The sequence below is a fragment of the Rhipicephalus sanguineus genome, chromosome 9 (genome assembly GCF_013339695.2).
Source record: "Rhipicephalus sanguineus isolate Rsan-2018 chromosome 9, BIME_Rsan_1.4, whole genome shotgun sequence".
Classification (NCBI taxonomy): Eukaryota; Metazoa; Arthropoda; class Arachnida; order Ixodida; family Ixodidae; genus Rhipicephalus; species Rhipicephalus sanguineus.
The window spans coordinates 116,677,674-116,701,265 of record NC_051184.2 but is presented as its reverse complement, the minus strand read 5'-3'; the positions used below and the strand labels follow the sequence as shown (position 1 = coordinate 116,701,265).

At 46.0% G+C, this 23,592-nt stretch overlaps 1 protein-coding gene across 1 annotated transcript in view; it reads right to left on the bottom strand.

The window, feature by feature from the left end:
* LOC119406057 (DNA-directed primase/polymerase protein) overlaps positions 1 to 19,425 on the bottom strand; it is a 58,879-nt gene extending 39,454 nt beyond the window's left edge. The window contains exons 1-2 of the mRNA XM_037672902.2: positions 19,345 to 19,425; positions 6,644 to 6,821 (exon numbers count right to left, since the gene is read on the bottom strand). The gene's annotated coding sequence lies outside the window, so the exon portion shown is untranslated. The remainder of the gene's footprint in view (positions 1 to 6,643; positions 6,822 to 19,344) is intronic.
* Positions 19,426 to 23,592: the final 4,167 nt, after the last annotated feature.

Genomic DNA, 23,592 nt, shown 5'->3' with positions numbered 1-23,592 from the left:
ATCTACCGCATCTCCACGGTAACGTGCTCAGATGCGCATGTGATGCAAGCAGTCGTACCCTTTAGGTGGCGTCACACCCCGACCACTCCCTGAACTAAGGCGGACCAACACTTCCCACTGAGAATCGAGTGTTTGCATTGGCATTGAAAGAAATAGAGGAGGCGTTGGTGAGATGTGCAAACACAGACACTAGTGAAGAGAGCAAGACAACACAAACGCTGACGATCAACTCAAAGCGTGCATTGCGGCAAAAAGAAAGTAGACACGAATACTTATGTGGGGACATGGCATTTGCAGTGATGCTACCGAGGACTTCCGATTTGGAGCAATTTTTGGAGCAGCAAAATTTCCATTTTGGAGCACTTTGGAGCAGCAATAATTTCCACTTTCGAGCACTTTGGAGCAGATAATTTTGCATTTGGGAGCACTCTGGAGCAGATAATTTTACGTGTTGGAGTGCACTAGAGAAGTAAATTGCATTAACGTTCAAGCATCGAAATAATTATTATGGGGCTCTTATGAAGAGCTAAAAATATTTCGATTCAATGCAAATCTCATGAAAAAAGTAATCTCAGGAGTACTCCATATTTCACTCGATAATGCAAAAATGAGGGCTCATGCAGTTGAGTGTTCTGCATGAACCTCTTCGGTGATTACTTTCGACACTAGCAAATAAACAAAATACCGGATCAATAAAATTGTACTTTTTGAAATAACACTCTAAATACATCTATGTGGTTATCAGCAGACGTGGTAGACAAACACAGTGACGTACAACAGTGCCTCAATGCTAAAGAGTCGCACTGTCCCTAATGCATTCCCCTAAGACGACTCCAAGGCGAAAGCCAGGTTCTTTTTTCTCCTCGATCGATGTGTTGATCCTCCCCTCCCTCTCTGCAAGCTTTAATTCTGCACCTCACCTGGTTTTGCACTGCCTCCATGATCGGCGCACTGATCACGGAAGCAGTGCAAAGCGGCGATGTCATGTGATGACGTCATCACATGACATTACGACACATGACGCCATGATGACGTCACTAGTTCTGAAGATCTACGACGTCGTGATGACGCTATCACGTGATGATTATATTTTGCATAAATCGATTGACGCCGCCGACGGTCAATTTTCATGTTTGATGAAGCATAGATTTAAGGTTATCGCATTAATATTGCGTATTGAACGTTAACAGCCTGGCCATTAACAACCTGGCTTTATATACCAAACTGTCCTCCATCATGTCACCACTGTGCTGTGCGCGAAATAGCTTCGCTTATCATCCACTTCACGTGAAATGGCTCCTCAATTTTTTTCCAATTTTTATTGCGATAGCAATTATATGGACACTCTCGGCGGGTTTTCACTGTCGCCGTTGCCGTACTTTTCCGTATAAAGTCCAAACTGATAACATCACCTCGTGCCACCCCGCGCATTCTACCCGCGGGTAAAAGCTCACGAGCGCTGGCAATGAACGCGGCTGAAGCGGAGATTAAATGAGCCGGCCGTCTCCGTCGCACGGACAGCCCGTGCGATAACATCTTCCCGCGCGAGCGGGCTTGCCGTCGATTGCTCATCAGAGAGGAGACGTCTCTCTTTGATGGGCCCACCCGTCTTTCGTAAGGAGCATGAAGGGACGCCAGGGGAGGGGTGGGGAAACTGCATTGCTCGAAGGGAGCAGGCACTGGCGCGCGCACTATCTCGAGGCATCAGGAGACGGCTCGTAAATCTGCTGTGCTTTCACCGCCTACTTCGCGTTTAGAGAACTCACAGCCCGAAAACCGCTTCGATTCCTGGAGCGACCACATTCTCTTAAACCAGCGTTTTGTGGAGTTACGTGAGATCAGATCCAAAAGAGTTAGCTCATAGCCTTACTTCGTATAACAATACAATTTGTTGGTATCGCATTCGTTGCTTCACCCTTAAGCGAAACTGCGTTTTCTTAACCGTCAGCTATTGACCCTGGAAAGCAAGAAGCAAACGTGTAACATGGCCTAGCCACTTCACAGTGGGCCGTCAGCGACGGGCCCGCTACTGACAGCAGCGCATATTAAAACGCAGTTGCGGCTGCTCCGACCAGGAGGCATGTTTTTATTAATGAGATGACATTTTATTGCGATAGCAATTATATGGATACTCTCGACGGGTTTTTGCTGTCATGTCCCATATAAAGTTCAAATTGATAGCATCCCCCCGCGCGTCGTATGTACTACCGCGAGTAAAAGCGCCCGAGCGGTGCCGACGAACGTGGCCGAAAAATAAATCAAACGAGCTGGCCCATTTCCGTCGCTCGGAGGGCGCATGCGCAACATCCCCCCGCTCGGGCAGCCTGCCATCGAAAGAGAGGAAACGCCCCGCCCGTCTTGCACGAGCATGAAAAGACACGAAGGGAGGGGGGCAGGTTCGCTTTGAGTAGCAACTTTGAACTTTTTTTGATTCTAAGGGCGCGGTGGCGATCGATGGGCCAGCGCGCTATCTCGCAGCCATCAGCGGGCGGCTCGTATGCTCTTCTACGTGCTGCGCTCTCAACGCAAAGACACTGTGCGAAAAGAGCATCTCTCCCTGGAACGGCCGTATTCGCTTACTCTAGCGTTTCGTAGATACGCGAGATGGGATTCATGCTATCGCATTCCTGCTTCATCCTTGCGGTGGAGCTGTGGACTTTTCCTTAAAAAAGCAAGCAATAAGTTCATTTCGGAACCCTATAGCACTGACGAGCTCGAAAGGGCAGGGCCTTTAGGGGCATTTACCGCAGAGTGATTACAAAACCCCGATGTGCTGGTGGAAGGAATTACGAAAAAGTCTTCTTTTTCTTTATGAAGACCCATGGATAAAGTATATCTGAGGAAAAGTGTCAATGCGTTCGCACCATTCACGTGCTCTTCCATAGACGTGAAGCACAAAGAATTCGATATTGTTCCATATACCTATTGCTAGTGATCCCAGACTTGATTCTGCGACGTCCAGAAACAAGTGACAGACCTTTTGGCGGCACGCGTGTAGTTATTACTGAGCATTGCTTTCATTACGGGCCGTGCGACGTTTGAAACAAGCTATCAGCAGCGTTTCTGGAAGTGGCGACGTCCGCCGATCAATCGCAACCACACTTCCACGCTGCCGATTGGCCTAGACGTCACGAGCATCTGCAGAGAGCGTGTTTTGCTGTCGAGCCGACTTGCACAACAAAAGCTGGGTCGGCACCGTGCATGGCGTCATGGCTTATTCGGCACGCATGCGCGAGCGCTGTTTATTTAACGGAATAATTATTGGTCCGTGATTGTAACTTTGACGGCCCCAAGATCAAGCTGCACATACTTTGACGCGCCGCCGGTGCGATCGCCGGTGATAGACGCCCCCAAACCCGAGACTCTGGCACAGTTTGGCGCAATTTTCGTCGATATTATCAGGATGGCGCAGTAAATACAATTTGGAGCACTTTGCCGCAGTTGGGGCAGGGGTGGATTCACTGAATCATTTAATGCAAACTTTCTCATTTCATCGTGAATTTTGATGAAAATTGGCAAGCTCATTGGAAATGTTCCTGTGATGCTACTGTACAAATTTCATGAGTTGATCTCTACAACTTTTTCATTTACAATATATTTCTTATTCTGGTTTCGTTCCAAGTCTGAGTCGCCTAAAAAATGCGATAGGAAGATCGTTCAAAGCACTGTACATTCTAGGATGTATGATTAAGGGCGTGACATTCATAGATTTTTTTATTTGCAATACAACTTCTTTTAGTTTGCTTTTTTTATCAGGTGACTGTGGAATGGGCATAAAGGCTGTGAGCAACTCGTCATTTAGCTAATTACGAAAAGGCCATACTGGAAAAGCAAGAGCCCTGGACTGTACTTCAAGGAATATAGAACAAAAAACAGAAATGAAGTAGACTAAGCGGTTGCGAAGAAATCCGCAGAACAAGTGAAGCAGGAAGCAAAAAAGATTGTTTTCAGAAAATGGCTTCTAAAGTTGAACCTTAGATAACACTTTACGAAAAGGCACCACGGTTAATAATAATAATTGTTGGGGTTTAACCTCCCAAAACCACGATATGATTATCAGGGAAGTCGTAGTAGAGGGCTCTGCAAATTTCAACCACCTGGGTTAGTTTAATGTGCATCTAAATATAAATACACAAGTCTCAAGCATTTTCGCTTCCATCGATAACGCAGCCGCCTTGGCCAGGATTTGATCACGTGACCTTCGGGCCAGCACTCGAGCACCATAACCACTAGACCACCGTGGCAGATAAGGCATTAGGGTAAGGCACCATTGAAAGCATTTGTCATCCACCCAGAATTTATCAAGTAGCCATTGTGCATTCTGTAGCTTGTTAGCTCAGAACTCATGCTATTATTTGCTTTAGATTCATGTCCTGAAGCTTCGATAGCAAACTATGCGTGCTGATTCGGCATGATTGTCAAAAGTCATACTCCAATAATTAAAGCTGCAGGCTTAGCGAGTGGTGATGGGCATTTTCACAATCTCAGAGGACATAAATTACGCATTTGCTTGCTTTTGTATATTTTTTCCTCCATAGCTGGCACCACATGACATCAGTGGTTAATGACTTGTTTCAACAGACAACGCAAGGCGAATAAAGCAAGCAAGAAATTAAGTTAGCCAGAAAAACATGCCTTGGCACCATAGGTCAGCAAACTCACTCTTGAGTCGACTCACTCAGACTCAGACTGGGCCGTGAGCCCGAGTCCGTGCGAGTCCGGGTGAGTAATATTTTGGCGAGTTTGAGTTCGAGTGAGTCCTGCTGAGGAAAATTTTAGCGAGTCTGAGTTCGAGTGAGTCTGGCTGAGGAAAATTTTGTGAGTCTGAGTCCGAGTGAGCCTTAAGCACAAGATATATTTCTTGAGTTAGTCTGAATGAGCTCCGCCTGCTATTGACGACCTATTGTCCTATCCGCTCATCTTCAGCATTACTATCAGTCTTATATCGGCTTACGTTCACACATATTCACACATGTGTCAACGCATGAGTGTTCATGTGCCCCCTTAATATTTATTGATTAGAGGCGTGAATGGGGGAAGGAGGTCGCCATGACCTCTACCCTGCAAACTCTTTCACGGGAAGTTCTTGATCAAAATATCTCGTATGAGTCGTGTATTTCATAAAAATGTCCTTACTGGATTGAAACCACTGATGAGAACACGTATTTGAAGGTACAAGATCACAAGTCATATCGTAGAGCACTAATTATATGAGATATTGGTGTTAAGGAGCATTGGCATCATGATCGAAAAAGCTAATTTTACACTAACGAACTCATGAGTCGAGTCACTCATACTCAGGTCAAGCCGTGAGTCTGAGTATGAGTGAGTACAGCTGAGTAATATGTTGGTCAGTCTGAGTCCGAGTGAGTCCGGTTGAGAAAAAGTTTAGTGGGTCTGAGTCTGAGTAAGTCCGGTTGAGGAAAATTTTGGTGAGTCTGAGTCCTAGTGACCCTCAGAGCAAAATATATTTCTTGAGTGAGTCTGAGTGAGCTCCAATTTTTTTGTCGACCTATGCTTGGCACTATCTACAATAATCCAGTTTGCAGCAGTGATGGCGACATTATTATTTTCTACATCGATTGTGCATGTGCGGATGCGATGACTAACAGCTACGTGGGTGTTGCTGGCGTATTTTAGGCGTGCGTACGCTAAAGCTCATTTGTGAGTGTCACTATGCTATCCGGTATTCCGCTACACCTTTGCGTATAGCGGAACACTGGACAGACTAAAAATCTCTACTGCCTTAATTACATGCAGTTCGGCACTTGAAACAAGCTACCAGCACCATTTCTAGAACAAACGTCGTCATCAGCCAATGAATTGCCGCCACACCTGATCACCACCAATTGGCGCAGAAGTCTGGAGCCTCTGCGGAGAGAGCGTTTTTCCGTCGAGGCGACTTGCCAACAGAGGCTGTGTAGGCACAGGGCCTGGTGTCGTGGTTTAATCGGGACGCACACGCGAGCGCAGTTTCATATTCCTTGGTCCATGGCTGTGATGTGAATGGGCCCAAGATCAAGCTGCCCGTTTTGACTCGCCAAAGGGGCGATGCCGGTGATAGACGCCACCAAAACCGAGACTGGCACAGTTTGGTGCAAGTCGATTTTGTGAGGTAGGCGCAGCAAATACACTTTGGCACAGGAGTGGAATCGCTGAAATTGAGGCAGCTATGCACTAGTGGTGTGGATATTGAGGAAAAAGTGTAGCTGGTGGCCTTACCCTTCTCCTCACTCTCACCTCCCTTTCTCATCTTCTTGCTAAACTATACTATACAAGGCTATGCTATGCTTTACCCTCTCCCTCTATCCGTTCCCTCCTCACCCTCACTTCTCTTTCCCACTCCTTGCTATACATGGCTATGCTATGCTTCACCTTTCCCTCCTCCTCACCTTCTCATCCCCTTGCTAAGCTATAAGAGGCTATGCCATGCATTACCCTCTCCCCTCCTCCTTTCCTTCCTCTTCCTCCTCACCAACCTTTCCCACCCTCTTGCTCTACTATACTACGCATGGCTATGCTATGCTAGGAGCTGCTTGGCACATATCCGCTTTCAGTGGTGTATACCCGCCGAGCTTTTGCGAACACCATGGGACCAAGCTGAATCTTAAACAGCTGTGCTGTTAAATGTGTGAAGACGTACCTGCGACAGCAGTGACGGACACATGGTGTGTGACTGTGACAGGGAGAGAGTCGGACAGTGATGATGCCTCGGTCCCGTCGAGCTCCCTCAGCCTGCTCTCGTACGCCTGGTAGTAGTCCTGCAGTTCACTTGCTCGCCGCTGAAAGTCGGCCACTTGGTAGGTCGGCTGGGCAGAGTCCTGACCACAGGCACAAAGAGTGGAAGTTCAGCCTAAGCACAAGAACTGTAGGGCTAACCAAACATAAGAAAAGCCCCAAGGGTTTCCGATGATCGTGGGAAGATTTTAGGCCAACCATGCGATCTTTTATTATTGGGACTGGTTGCTCGAAAGCTCATCTTTTCTAAATTGAGAGGGTGAACACTGCATTCTATTTGTAGCACTCTATTTGGAGAGAAATTGGGCTTTTTAATAACTACACAGGTTTTGCAAGAAGGAAACACAAAGAGCGCAAATTCATTTCACAAAGATGAAAGGAACACTAAAAGCAAACATGCGTTGTTCAAATACTTGCAGGGACACTAAGGCTTAAACAACAAAACCAATAAATTATTTTTTGAGAACGCTACTGTCAATTTCACTGTCATAAATTTATTAACCCCTCAACCGTTTTGTAGGAGCACAGCTCGTCCTTGCCAAACTGTGCCCAAACCGTTTCGGGCGTTTGTGGCTCATCCGCTTGAGATACTACCTCCCTATGAGAGTTTTGCACAAGACACTCGTTTCAAGCTGGTTCCTGTGTCGCTTCACGGCAATTTCTTTTATTTTAACCGCCACATCCCGTTTTTCGCTACTTGCGTTTAGAAAATGACACCCAGTGAAGGAGACGCATGGTGCACTATTGCAGAAAAGAAGTTCTTCGTCATCGTCCAGCTCTTCAGGCGGTATTTGTTCAGATATTGAAGTTTCAATAAAACTTGCTGCTGGGTGAGTTGGTTCATACTTGCAAGGAAAGAATATTGATGCACACACACATAAAAACACGGACTCAGGAGACTCGGACGAGCGCGAACTTTCAACTAACTTTATTTTTCATCGTCAACAATATATGCCATCAGTCACGTGGTCACAACGCTAATCGCTTTTCACTGTCAGATCACAACAAGCCACGCAAGAATCTCTTTTCACCATGCAATAAGGAAACAGTAGGCTGACTAACACACGCGTTTCCTCTAGTTGAGATAAAATAGGCTTCCAAATGCTCCCGTGCGGTGCTATCTTGGCTTCGGCCCAAAAGTCTGATCCCTCGGAAATTCGGTGTGCACATGCAAAGTCGGACATGCGCTGGTAAATGCGCATTCTCTTTATTAATTATGGTCAATTCACGTTCCCTTGCACAAACGTTGATGCACCTTCCGGTCTGCCCGACATAAGACTTTCCACATGAAAGCGGAATCTCATAGACGACACCAACCGCGCAGGCTACATAAGGCATTTCGTGCTTCATGCCACACACTCCAGGACTCTTCTTAGCCGAAGAAATTTTCGGGCAGAGCTTTGACAGCTTGCGCGGGGCTGAAAAAACCATAAGCACATCGTGCCTGCCCGCAACCTTCTTCAGATTGTGAGAAGTGCGGTGAATGTAGGGCAACACTAGAGTCCTGGAGTGTGTGGCATGAAGCACGAAATGCCTTATGTAGCCTGCGCGGTTGGTGTCGTCTATGAGATTCCGCTTTCATGTGGAAAGTCTTATGTCGGGCAGACCGGAAGGTGCATCAACGTTCGTGCAAGGGAACATGAATTGACCATAATTAATAAAGAGAATGCGCATTTACCAGCACGTGTCCGACTTTGCATGTGCGCACCGAATTTCCGAGGGATCAGAGTTTTGGGCCGAAGCCAAGATAGCACCGCACGGGAACTTTTGGAAGCCTATTTTATCTCAACTAGAGTAAATGAGTGTGTTAGCCAGCCTACTGTTTCCTTATTGCATGGTGAAAAGAGATTCTTGCGTGGCTTGTTGTGATCTGACAGTGAAAAGCAATTAGCGTTGTGACCACGTGACTAATGGCATATATTGTTGACGAGGAAAAAAAAAAAGTTAGCTGAAAGTTTGCGCTCGTCCAAGTCTCCCGAGTCCGTGTTTTTATGTGTGTGTGCATCAGTATTCTTTCCTTGCAACTATCGAAGTTTACATTGATTCTGGAAGCAAGAGCGATAGTGATGATGACATCGGGATTAGCAGTTCATCAGACAAGAAAAACTGCTCAGAGGACACCATCAAGAGGGAGGTTGACATGAACGACATCCCCATCAAACCTCCTCGTTTCTCGGTGTCCTCTAAGGCATTCCATGTAACATCGCCTGGTGACCTGACGTGTTACATTTGCCAGTTTCTCGACGAAGACACTATTTCTTTAATTGTGAAAGACTTACAGGACACAGAACAACAAAATTCATTATGCTAATTTGACTTCATATATGCTTCAATTTTTTTCGTCAATCAAAGCATGCTTTTTAGAAGTAAAACATTCAATATCAAATTAAAGAAAAAAATTTTTTAGACAGAAAAGCTTTCAAAAAACAAAATGGTTAAGGGGTTAATAGAAAAGAAAATGAAGGTCCAAGGATTCATTTCTAGATCTCACGCCAAAATTTCCGCACATGAAATGTGGAGTCGCAGATTTGAAGGAGTTTCTCTGTATATTGGCCATTGTGATGATATATGCCTAAGTGTGAAAATACAAGTGCATCACCACGAGAAGACAACAATGAACAACACATAATTCGTAGCACGAGGTGTGTACCCGGATTCAGCACTGTTTGGCATTCGAGGCCAGCAGGTTTATTTATTTCCAATTTATTTATTCAGGACACCTCACAGGGCCGAATAGGGCATTTAGTAAAGGAGACAAGCACAGAGCAAATGTAAAGGGAAAATACATCAGCATGTGGAAATAAATGGAAAATTATTACAGAGGGCACTCAATGAGAAATTATTATACGGGGTAAAAAATTTTCAGACAAGAAACAGCATGAATTCTTCAAAGGCAAAAGAATAGTTACCATTCACACACAAAAAAGAAACAATGCATGAAGACTGTCAAATAAAAAATTAGGACAACGTGATGCTACTTCAGAAAATGTTTCCCCACTTCATTAAGAAACGATTGATGGTTGCAAATGGGTGCGGTATTGCTGGGAAGATCATTCCATAGAACTATGACTCATGAAAGTACTGATGAATTAAAAGTGTTAGTTTGTCCATTTATGCCCTTAATACTCTATTGATTAAAGGGGTACTGACACAATATTTCGCGGCTGAGATAGCCTGCGGGATCGATTCTGGTGAACATGCATATATCATCTGCAAAACATCAACAGCGAATATAGCTTGGAAGTTATTTTAAATTAATTTTGAAGTTTGCGTGAGCGATCGACATCCTCGCGCTACTGACACCCTCAAAGGGCACCCTTGGGGACCCCCCTACTTTCCTCATGTGACCACGCTGCAACAAGTTATGATGACGTTGTAGCCACCATGTTTTTTGCCGCGTTTGCTCCAGCAGCCTACTTCTCGGCGGCTGCTCGCGAACCGTGCGGAAGTGCGTCGCAGTTCTGTGTGCTGATGTGATCGAGTGCTGCACCTGCTAGATGGTTAATTGCACCCGGAGGCTTGTGGTTTTTGAAACCAAAACTGACACTGGTCAGTAATGAGGAGCCTGTAATTAATTATCTGTCACGTGCTGCAGCAAACGACGTGCCGTGTTATAACTAACAGGCCCCCAGCAACACATTGCAGCAAAAAAACGCGAGGCCAAAATTTTTGTCAGTACTTCTTTAAGTAAGCGACGTGCAATGTGTGAAGGAGCTTCCCATGGTAAAGGAGATGACCTGATGCTGCATCTTCATCTTTTTCGTCCGTTTTTTGCACTGCTTTAAACTATGACCGCTGTAAACAGTGCGGCTACCGTCCTAGGTTCAGCATACGTGACGTGTTAGTGACTAACAGGAACCAAATGATGCGTTATCGCATCATTCGGTTCCTTATCGCTAACACCGAGACCCACAAGATTGCATTGTTAAAAGATGTGTAAGCACTCCGCCTGTTTTATAATCTGACAAAAGAAATTGCGCACCTTTCGGCCGAATAATCATGTTAACCAATGTCGTCATGCACTCACAGCTTCTTGCATTGGTGTCCATATGATATCTTTCCTTGTTTTTACTTTTTCCTTTTCCTGTTGTTACTGAGGAGGGCTGATACGTAGATATGCACTTATTTACGTTCTTTCCCACAATAAACTTCATATGCCAGTCAGCACTACATGTGGTTGTATGTGTGCCTTTCTTGTCCATGTCTTTCACGCTGCTCCTTTACGAAGCAAGTAGGATTACATCGATAAGCTACTTTGAGTAGTATTTCCTGTATAGTGCACTTGAGAGACGATTGCGCTTCTTGGTGAGCGGTACTGGGCCCCACCTCCATGCATTTTCCATCACAGCCACATTGGCTCAACAAAACTTCTCGAAACTCGGTGCATTAACTCTTTGGGCCCCTCAAAGGACAATGAGATTCATTTTAACCTATTAAGAACTATACAGGTCATCGTCCACGCCATCAACATCTACGATGTCACAAGAAATAAGTGTGGGAACTTTAAGGTGGCACCACCACTTGCATTTTCTCCGTGCGTTTTCTCGCTTATCAAGCGACTTTTCGCAGCAAGAGTGGTGCTATTGGCATAGTGAAAGAGTAGTTTACAAATTAAAAAAAAAAGTCATTTTTTCCCTTGGTGTCCTTTCAGGTCAAAATCGCATTCGAAGGATCCCCATACCCCTGACAGAATCCGAATCCCCAGCCCCTGAGTGGGAAGAATGATGTCACATACATTATCGTACTTTTAATGCCCAACAGACGGTGCTACGAATTCTTGGACAAAACAACAGCGCAGCCGAGAAGTGAGGCATCAGCATAACGAGGACGCAGCATGTTCCCTTATTTGCACTTAGAGCGAGTTTTATGATCCAGCAAAGCAAGCGAAACACTACACGTGAACAAAATTCGTGAAATAAGAGTGCGGCGGGTACAAAAGTCAGCTGTATAGCACCCATCGTTGTCAAGATAGTGTCTTAAACCTGGCATCCATGAGAGGTTTCCAGCTCCTGCTATTGAATATGGCTATCTCTGTACTGAAAAGCATAGCTAAATACTTAATCCAATTTCTCGATCGGAACAATATCATCAGCAATAAACACAATTTTTCTCCTTGCACCCAGCTTGTGGCCATAACTGACAAGATCACTCATAAAGTTGATGTAGGAGGACTGTTTGATGCTGTCTTTTTTAGGCTATCTTAAAGCCTCCAAGAAGCCATCATATAGGTACTACTAAATAGATCGCATCATATGTAAACAAATGAAAGCAACATGCTGATAAAGGCACTTGTTCTTGTCTATTAGACATTAATTCTGGAGCACCCCAGGGATCAGCGTTGGACACAGTGCCACTTAATATGTATATTAATGATATTGCTGATGCTCTTAAACCTCGTATGTCTATAAAATTACTTGCAAATGACTGTGTAACCTTCCGTAACATTAATGCCTTTAAGTGATGTAACCGTGGCAAAGAGGAATCTTCGGCAGCCAGCGAACTGGTGCGACGCCTCAGACATGGTCACAGACTTAGTACTTAATGTGACTATCACAGTAATGAGGTTGAGCTGTAGTTATTTAGTACAGTTCTAAAATAAAGGTTCAGTTAAAAGTGGTTGCTTGTGAATGTTTCATGTGTGCTTCCTTCCTTCATTCATTCCCCTCACATAAAGTGAGTACACTTCTCAGGGAAACTTCCAGCTTGGTCGAGATGGCCACAGAGAGAGAGTGGATTGGGAGAAGTTAGATAACCGTTGACTTAAGTTAGGATTGAAGTTCCTTCATGCTGTTTATGACAGCCATGTCCAAATGAAAAAGGCAAAATATTTACTTGCACCTCAGTATGTCTCAGACAGTGTATATCACACAGGTTCAAGGAATGGGCCTGGAACAATTCAAGAATGAAACCAGTTGCATTCAAATAGTGCCTCTTGTGGACGATTGAATAAAGACAAAACTCAAATTTCCTTAGAAGTGAAAAACTTGTATTCTTAGATATAGAACAAAGAAAGAGCACGAAACATCTCAGCGTTTGCACACACGTCCGCTCTCTACTAGATCTTATGAGCGTTTCTCAAGACACGCAGGCACACAGTCCGTCCCTTCCTGCCGACGTAACCGTACACCACCTTCACAAGCACAACACACGCAGAGCGACACACTGCTCTTCTTCCGTCAACACCGCGGTCAGAGGTTGCCCCGCCGAGGCAATGTTGGCGGAGGTGGGGCGTGGTCTCACGGTTTCAGACCCTCAATGCCGGCAGACGAGGAGTTGTGGTGCTTTCGTGGAAAAGCGTCTGGACTGCGCACGTGACGTTCAACAAGTACAAATGGAAACAAAACAGAAATACAACACACTGCCCCCCAAAAATGAGCAAGCTCATTTTTTCTTTAGTTGCCGAGTTCTACTGGGTACAACAGTTGCACAGGCCGGTGAAGAAGCTTACCGTCTGGCAGATGCACAGTGCAAGCTCGCACTTGCCTGTCCCGACTGGGGAACACCTCATGAATAACGGCTTTTTTCCAAAGAAGCCGAGGAAGCTTCTCGTCGTGAATCAAGACCAGATCTCCTTTCTTGAGTGCGTTGTTTTCTTTGCTTGCAGAATGATGCGCCGATCTTAGTTGAAGTAAATATTCGTTCCTCCACCGACACCAGAAATGGTCAATTGTTCTTTGGCAATGCTTCCATCTTCTTATCATTTCCTTGGCTGAAGCAGTGGATGGAGCATTCGGCTGACCGTCAGGAAGCGCGAGCAATCTTTTGCCAATGAGGAAGTGCGACAGTGTAAAGGGCGTGCCTTCGTCTGGCGATACGTGCAGGAATGTCAGGGGGCGCGAATTAATGACAGCTTCAACTTCATTGAGCATGGTCATCAACTCTTCAAAGCTCAGATGTGCGTTTCCCAACACGCGTTGAAGATATACTTTGACGCTCTTAACTAAACACTCCCAAAAGACTCCCCACCAAGCTGTTCGCTCAACAATGTACTTCCATTGTATCTGGTGATCTGCGCAGTAGCTGGTGAAGTCTCCTTTCTTCATTGAATTGAACAAGTAAAAAAGGTCTTTCGATGTCTTCTTAAATGTTAGGGCGCTATCCGTGTAGATGACTGACGGCAAACCACGACGCGACGTAAAACGTCGAAAGGCCAGCAGGAATTTTTCTGCGGAGATCCGATACAAGCTCCAAATGAACAGCACGAGTAAATGCGCAGGTGAACAACGCTATGTATGCCTTTTCTTCACTGCGTTTCCCCTTTGTGAATATTGGGCCGGCAATATCAATGCCAACAACCTCAAAACAACTGCCTGGCGAGGTTCTGTCCGCCGGAAGCGGTGCAGTCAGTGCTTTAGCGGCTCGCAGTCTCTCTTGTGCAGCCATTGCAAGTTCAAATGACTTGCTTTACAACCTGACGTGATCGCGGTATCCAGAAACTCTCTCGGGTCTGTTAGTGCCCTGGACAACACCATGCATCACATTCAGGTGGCATTCTCTCACAACGAGTTTAGTGAACTCATGTGCAGGAGGTAGTGATATGGGATGCCAGACAGTTTCTTCCTCTTTAGAATGCTGTAATCGTCCACCAACACGGAGAAGTCCAGCGTTATCCAAGAAAGGGCTCAACATGGATATATCCGACCGTTGACCTACGGCTCTGTTTTCCATAAGGCTTTGCCTTTCTGTGCAGCAAGTTTCTTCTTGGGCAGTCTTATTCCAGTAAGTCCTTGCTTGGTCGAGCTCTTCGGCCGTCAGATCACCTTCAAAAGTTTCTCTTCTCGTCTTTCTAAGGAATCGGAAGGCCCAAGCAGTGACACGGAGAAGCCTCTTCAACCGGCTATACTTCCTTACGTGTCTTTCCTTGGCATTGCTGTCTGTTAGTTCTCATTAATATTGAGTATAACAAAGGAAAACGAGCTCTTCTTACGTGTATGAGTGATTCTCTCTTAGTAGCTGAAGACAACTGCAGCACCGTTTTATCTTTCCTCTTCTTCTAATTCAGTCTCTTGCGCAACCTTCTTGTGTGTTGCACAGGGCCACTTATCACAATCTTCGCGAAGCCAAGGTGGGCCTTGCCACCAAAGTATGGATTCTGATAGTGCCTGGGCTGACGTGCCTCATGTGAGGCAATCTGCAGGATTTGCGCTACCAGGGCAATGTCTCCACTGCTGAGGGGCACTCAAACTCTGAATTTCGGATAAATGATTTTGCACAAACGCTTTCCACTTTGTAACGTGACTCTGAATCCAGTGAAGTGCAATTGTGGAATCCGTCCAGAAATGAATTGTCATGCTCAAGGCTATTTGCTTGCAAATGTAGCTTGCAAGATGAGCTCCTACGAAGGCTGCCATCAGCTCCAGCCTAGGCAACGAAAGGGGCTTTAAGGGTGCTACCCTTGATTTAGCACAAATTAGCTCAATGCTAAATCGGTCATCGCTGCCCTTCGCTCGCAGGTACGCACAAGCTCCATACGCTTCCGGACTCACGTCGCAGAAAACGTGCAGCTCAAAGCTAGCAATGTCGTTATGCCCCAAGATGCACCTCTTGAAGGTAAGCTGCTGAAACTCCAGCAGTTGATCACACCACTTCTTCCATTCTTTCTCCAAGTCATCTGGAAGTGGGGAATCCCAGTCTAATGCTCTTTCCCACAAACGCTGAAAGAGTATTTTTGCTCTGACGACTAACGGGCTGACAAGTCCAAGGGGATCAAAAATCCCAGCAGCCGCTTGGAGTACTGCTCTTTTGCTGCTCGGACTACGTCTGACGGCTCTCAGGACATTTTCTGTACGAATAGACAGAACATCACTTTCTGGTTTCCAGCACAAACCGAGAACGTTATGAATCGCATCAGGATCGTCTGCAATGTCGTCCCTATCTAATGAGTCTCGCAGTTCTGCAGAATCTGTTGCCCATTTGTGCTACTTCATACCTGCATCTGCCATGATTGCCTTTGCAACTCTGTACATTTCTACAGCTTGACACACTGACTCAGCTCCAGTTATCAAATCGTCAACGTAGAAAGACTTCTTGAGGTCCTCAGAAATGTGCTTATGCTCATCTTTTTGTTTCTCGAGGTGATAAAGTATCGTCGCATTGAATAGGTAAGGGCTTGCAGATGTTCTGAAGGGCACTCTTGTCATTCGCCACTCTTCTACCTTGGGAAGTGAATGAGGATCATTCGGTGGTTCTTCGTACCAGAGAAACCTGAGTGCGTCCCTGTCTCTTGGCTGCACAAGAATTTGCAAAAATGCCTTCTCTGTGTCAGCGGTTAGTGCCACAGAATGAAGATGAAAGCAAAGCAAAATACGAGCCAAACCTGCAATAAGTTGTGGACCCTTCTCTAGCTGGTCGTTGAGCGAAAGCTGTCCTCGCAAATGGGACGAGCAGTCAAAAACAACTCGTAGTTTCTAGGTAGTGGATTCCTCGCGTATTACAGCTTGATGGGGCATGTAGTAAACATGTCCAGTGTCTTCTGACTGGAGAGGTTGCACGCGCTCGGCATGACCTTCTCTCAGGTACTCTCGCATAATGGAGTCGTATTTCTCTAGCAGTTCTCCGTCGCGTCTGAGCCGTGTAGTCAAGCTCTGAAGCCGCTTCTCAGCTAAATCTATACTACTGTGAGCGCCACCAGCAGATTCTTTCCATGGCAGTGCTACCTGATAGCGGCCGTCACACAATGCAATGGCACTCTCAAATTGGTCTTGTACAGCTTGGTCATGCAGACTCGAGTTGCGCTCCTCTTTTATGCTTAAAGCATCAAGTTCCCAGAAGTTTTGCGGAACAAAGTCTAAGTGGTCTCGCATGCGTGTCTTTATCCTTAAAACGCATGTGTTCACTGCAACAAATAATGAACTGGTTGGGCTTACCGGGCCTTGGAAGGTCCACCCAAATGCAGTGTTGATTGCCACTAGACCTGTAGAATCTTTGCAGTGCTCAACCTCATTCTTCATAAATTTCCACATGTGGTCTGACTCAATCAGAAGGCTTACTCCTGGAATCGCTGGAATGCCGAGAAGCAGCAGCTGGTCAGCAATGGGTCCTCTTCCTGCCTCGATTGCTTTCATGAAATCATGCTTTGTTGGTGTATGCAGGATATCTTTGCAGATGAAGGGGACCTCGACTGCTTCGATGACGAATTCTATCCCACTGTACTGCGCTTTCAATCGAACTTCCACAACGCGACAGCTTTTTTCGGTGCTCTGATGCTCGCTGAACGTTGAGATATTTAGAGTGGTGAATCCCGACTCCCGGAGCTGGAGCGTTTTGGAGACATCTTCCCTGATGAAAGTTCTCTGGCTGCCTCCGTCTATCACTCCTCTTATATAATCGCCTTTGTTTCCGCCAATGGCCCATGCTCGAAAGGTCTTAAAGAGCACATCGGAATCTTTGGAATCTGTGGCAGAGGCGTAAACGGTGGTCGTAGCAATAGATGGAGGTTGTTGCTTTGAGCTCCGGCCGATCTGGCGTTGCACATAGAAAACACATGTCGTCCTCCGCAGATAGTGCAGCTCACTCTTTTTCGACAGTCTTGAACGCGATGACCTCGTACAGTGCAGCGGAAGCATCTCATATCAGCCATTAATCTGTTCCTTTTTTCCTTAATATCAAGAGAATCAGGACAGAGTTCCGTGCTGAGCTCTGACGAGCCAGAAACAACACTTGGTCGTCATCTTTGTTGCGGTCTTAGTGTGGAGAACCGCAGCGGTTGGCCTCTTCGGACTTCTTTCTTGATTTTCTTGCACTGATATTGCCCTTTTCGGCCGCACGGTCGGCATTAACACTCCTCTCCCTGCTCTCTACCTTGGTTAGAAGGAACTCAAGCGCATTTGTCAGCTGGTCATCAGCCCTTGTGCTGTCTGTCCGTGTGGGCATCTCAACTTCGCCATCTACTTCATTGCTGGCTCACTTTGAAGGTCCTTTAGAACGGCAAACTTGTCTGTTATAGTCGACAACAAGATCGTGCAGCAGCGATGTAAATATGATGTCGCCCATCAGTCGAGTACGTAGCCGCATTCACTCCCAGACTGCAAAGCCCGCGTATATGCCCCTGAAAGTGGTCATATAGCTTCCGAAGTCCACGCAGGTCACTCGATGATGAAACGGCCAGTAAGGCTCGAAGCTTAGCGAGATGATTTTGTTCAATTTGCCTTCTGTCGACAAAATGTCGTAATATTTCAAGGGCGTCTTCGTAGCAAGCTTCTGTGGCGTTAAGGCCCTTTATCGCCACTAAGGCTGACCCATGCAACAACGAGCGAAGGTATTGAAGTTTCTCAGTAGTTGAAAGGCGCGGGTTATTATGAACGGACTGCTGAAATTGTTCCCAAAAGGGCATTCAGTTGGCCAACTCACTGCCAAAAGTCTCCAAGCGCAGCTTGGGTAACTTCATGCCGTCGACTCTGAGAACAGCTTCCCATTGAGCATCACTCGATGGTGGTGCAGCTTCGGGTGCTCCGTTGGTGATGTTCAGGGCGCTGAGCCTTGCTTGAAGACGACCGATCATGGCTGTGGCTGCGTCATCGCAACTCACTGCCTCGTTGTACTCCACCTCGAACTCTTCCTCGAGGATCAGCGGCTCCAGCTTGTCGTTGATCTTGCGCAGCTCCTCGTTACCGGTTTCCAGATGTAGTATCAATGTGGACACCTGGCTGGATATCCCGTCTCGCAGTGCAGGCTCGGCCTTGTCGATGATGCGAGAGTTGTGGCTGCGCCGTGCACGCCTTTTTGCCAGCAGCTTTTCCAAGCGTTGATCCATTGATGCACCGGTGGGTGACCAACTCACTGAGTCAAAGCGGTCGGAAAGTTCAAGTCCGCTATCGGCTTTGATGTTTCTGTCCCTTTATCCCGGGTTTCAGCACCATGTGGACAATTGAATAAAGACAAAACTGAAATTTGGTTAGAAATGAAAAACTTGTATTCCTAGATATAGAACAAAGAAAGAGCACGAAACATTTCAGCGTTTGGACACACGTCCGCTCTCTACTAGATCTTATGAGCGTCTCTCAAAACACGCAGGCACGCAGTCCGTCCCCTCCTGCCAATGTAACCGCACACCACCTTCACAAGCACAACACACGCGGAGCAACGCACTGCTCTTCTTCCGTCAACACCGTGGTCAAAGGTTGCCCCGCTGAGGCAATGTTGGTGGAGGTGGGGCGCAGTTTCACGGTTTCAGACCCTCGATGCCGGCAGACGAGGAGTTGTGGTGCTTTCCTGGAAAGGCGCCTGGACTGCGCACGCGACGTTCAACAAGTACAAATGAAAACAAAATAGAAATACAACACCTCTGTTACGCCTAATTATGTTTTCTTTTCTATGTTAGAATGACCCCGTTCAAGCTTTTCCGGTGATATGTTCGTTTGTGTGACTGATTGTGATTAATTATTGGTTGTGCTTGATAAGTTGTGTGGTTGACAGTGTACCACCTTTCTTGTCTTTTTATCTACTATACTCTACCCCACTGTAATGCCCATTGGCACTGTGGGGAATGAACTAATTAAATGAATAAATAAGTACTAATCACAAATGCCACGTGTGTAGCAAACAGGTTTCTCGCTGAGCATAGGATATTTCACACAGCTGATGATCATGTGAACCAAATGCTGTCACCCGAGATCGCTGAAGGCAGACTTCAATTTCCTTCTGGATCTGCGGCAGCCACAGGCGGATCTCCGTGGACGATTGAAACTGCTCCTGCACCAAAAACAAGACTTGAAAGAGCCATCTCGACAATGTATTTCAACGAGCACAGAGCCATATCAAAAGCAATGCAAACGAGTACATCTGTTCTCAGTAAAACACATTCAGGACAGAAGCAACATAGACAGGTCACACGAACACACACCGAGACAACATCCTGAATTGGGTGCCCATGGTGTGCACACGAATAATAGCTTTTCTCATTAATGTAACAACACCCTCAGCCAACCCGCACACAACTGCATAGCACATTGATGTTAGAATGTGCATCGATTACATGTGCCAAACTGGCAACGATGAAGCACGAGGAACCATTCTCAAGCAATCACTTAAGCATCGACAAGACTGGCAAATGCTCGGCTGGCTGCAGCTCCTGTGGCATGCCTTTTTCCACAACCCGGTTTTTACTTTTTCTTCTTTTATTCTAGATAATTCATCCTAGAAAAATGTACTTGGGACTTCAAAGAGCAACAGACAACAAACACAGTGCCGACCAACAAACAGGATTCACTCATCCCAATGGCACCAACATATTTAGCCAGCCAGATACTTTTAAACTGACGTGAAATCTAGACACTGCAGCACCGCGTTTGTCCCTTCTCAAGTGGTCGCACTGTTAGTCTGAATATGCGCAATTTGTATATTTATTTGGTCAATGACGAAAGAATGGAAACTTGATCACATATAAAAAAAGACATGCTACTGCACAAAGCATGCACACCAACCAGGCAAACTCCACAGAATCAGCTTAGCAGAGCAACTCAAGCCACACATCATGTCTCATATGCTGTTGTGTTTCCACGTCTGATATACAAAATGGTCAAAATCTGAAGCACATTTGTTCCAAAAGTTCAGCGATGCCTTCAGCTCAGCTAAGCAGAACGGTTGGCTGTATCCCTCATATGCACATCCCGACGACCTTATAATGATTTAAGTTTCAGTCAAATCTATGGGAACACCAACGCAGTCAACTTCTCCACTTTGCCACGAGCTATTCCATTGTGGAATTCACTTCCGAACTGCACTGTCGCGCAAACAGATAAACATAAATTTAGGCAACCCCTGATCCGGCAGGTTTCCTCATAACAAATGTTCATGTGTACAGTACTCACGGATTCAAACAAGACATCAAATTTTTTAGTATAACGACTGGTATGTGCAATTGCTAGAGATAACCTTGTCATGTCGCGACGAATCTGGTCTCTAAAGATAATGTTGGCTCTGAGCTATGCGTTAGAGTCAAAATTATGCCGATATGACCCAAAAAGACAGTGGAAATGAAAGTATGTGCGCTACTTAGCCCTAAACAGTCTATTTCAATCCGTGAGTACTGTACATATGTCATGTCATATGTTATACTCTACCACGTCATGCATGCTAGTGTAAAAAAAAAACCTAGCATGTCATGCAGACTAGGTTTTTCCTCTTCGTACCAGGAATAACCGTTCTGAAAGCAACCACGACTTGTCCCTCTCTCTCTCTCCGCCTTTTTTTTTTACTGGGCATTAGTAGTATGTTTTTTTTTGCACTTCTTTGAAAGCAGTCTTGCAGCTTTTGCATTGTTGTTTGTTTGTGTGCTCAAGTTATGTGCATATTTTGCTGCTCTTTTTTCTTATGCATGAGCAATGCGTCACCTTTATTTTATTGCCATGAACTTTATATTTGGCTACTTTTAAACTATTCTTAGAATTGCTTTCCCATTTAGTGTTATTTGTACCACCATTTTACGAGCACATTACAGCAAACATTTTTTGGCCATCGTGTGTCAGTCTTTCTTTTTGTGATTTGTTCTATGGTGCCCCTTGTACTCAATGCTCTGCACGGGGCCTGTAAGGTATTTTCAAATAAATGAATAAAAATACAATATGTTCTAGTCTTCCGTTGTATCATTCAAATGTTTCAGGGTAGTGCGATAAGCTGGACACGTGTTCAGAATGTGTGCCCATGAAGTTTGCTTGGTCTTCCAGCCAGTCTCCCTGTGTGTTTACCAGAGGAAGTGAATATGCTTGCCTACCTCTTACTCTATTATAAATTCTGTTCCAGACCTTAGGCCCATCAGTTCTCCTGCCTTTGGATTTTACCTACTTCAGGGGACCCTGCAACACTTTTCGAACATGGCCAGAAAATGCTGCCAATCGGTAGTCGAGGCTCCTGCGAACATTTCGGCCAAACATTATAGCACAACACACGGCAGGAAATTTACAATTAAATTTCAAAGTAAGCTAGAAATCACTCGCTCTTCTCTCGACGAATGACGCCATATACCCAAAATCAACTGTGTCGCGTACCCATAAGACACGGCCATTGGCTGTGTAGTCACCACGGCCGTCCCAATGTGCCCGTGCCGCAGCTTGGTCAAGCGAGCTGCGTGCAACGTTTATACGTTGACTGCGCGTGCACTAAAGAAAACAACAGAAGAATGTGCTCGAAGTCATTTCGTGTGCTGACGTACTAATGTAGCTTCTTGCCCCCATGTCATACACCCCCCCCCCTCCTCCCCGAGTAGCTAATTTTTGCAGCATTCTATTCTTGAGGCAATAAACTCTAATAGTGAGGTCATTTGCTGATTACTTCGCAAAGTGTTGCAGGGCTCATTTAAAATTGCTATGGTCCTCAACAGATGGAGAATCACACAGCAACCTCAATGATTGATTCTGCTTCTTAAGAGCGTTCCAGCAGTCGTTGTTCCATCACAGGACGCACCGTTTCCAAGCCACATTACTTACCTCAGGTACACAATTAGAAGCGGCATGAACATGCTCAACATCAGCACCAATTCTTAAAGAAGACATGTAAACCCATAAGATTCTAGTAAATATCGGGAACTTATTTCAATCAGCAGCATCAGCCTTCCAATGAACACTCATTTGACGTTTGCGTGCTCTAGCTGTATTATCAGGATGTGGTCGCTCCCATATGGATTTTTAATAGCTTCCCACTTAAGACCGCTTGCAAGAGATGGCGGGATGACACTGTCCTAGATGCCCACGTTCCGGTTTATAGACTGACTGAGCTGTAACATAATGATTGAAGAATAAAGAATGCATGGCAAATAAGGAATGCAAACTAGAGGGACAGGAAAGAAACAGACAGACAAGATGCTTCTGTTTGTGTCTTCGCTTGCGTCTAATTAGTTCGCGCTTTTTTTTTCCGTGCTTCCCGTACCAACTTGCCCATTTTTCTCTTCCGACAAACAAATAGAGCTTGAAGACTGGTTGCTGTCATGTCAAGCGTCCCTGTCATTCTTATGAAATGTGGCCTGCCCAAAGAAGACTCAAAGTGCTCACAAGAAGGCGGTGAGCATGGCAACTGACAAGTGGGCTATCAGTCTTTGAACGTTCTCTGGGAACGCATTTGTTCCGAGAGAATGTCGACACAGGAAAGCGCGATGAAGTGATACAAGACCGCGGAGTCACATTAAAGAAGTGGATATTCGCCCGGCATCCGGCTGAATTTCGGGAACGGAACTTGGCCGGCAGTGTCTCCTCAGTGGCCGGCTGTAGTCACGTGTTAATGCCGGCATCGGCAAAAAGCGCTTTGCCCTGACGCTCCAGTGATTCGGGCACACCACGGATGCTGGCAAAACAGTGAGAGCCGATGGGAAAACATGCTGGACGTAACTTCAGCAACTGCTGCCGGCACAATATCTGAGAACAGTAAATTGCCAGCATTCTCGCCCGATTGGCTGTAGCGACTGCCCACGCAATATGCTCGACCGGCCGCGAAAGCAAACTGCCGGTCAAACCACAACCGGACAACTGTTGCTGCTACGGCGTGCGTTTTCAGACGTGGCGACGGCGTGGGTAAGTCCAACTACCGGCATATAATATAATTGTTCCCGCACTAAATGTTGGCGCTCTTCGCTTAACGGTCGCTCGCGAAAAGAAACTCGGCAAATACCCGTGCCGGCAAAGCGCTTTTTGCCACAGGATGCCGGCATTAACCACGTGACTACAGCCGGCCAATGAGGAGACACTGCCGGCCAAGTTCCGCTCCCGAAATTCAGCCGGATGCCGGGCGAATATCCACTCACTAACGGGAACGGTATTAGACAGAACTCCGATCCGTTGCTTGGTAGACACGCCGACCTCGGTCATCGCGCTTCCATCCTCTAGGTCAATTATTTAATATTGCGGACATGGAGTGCTTTGTAGAGTA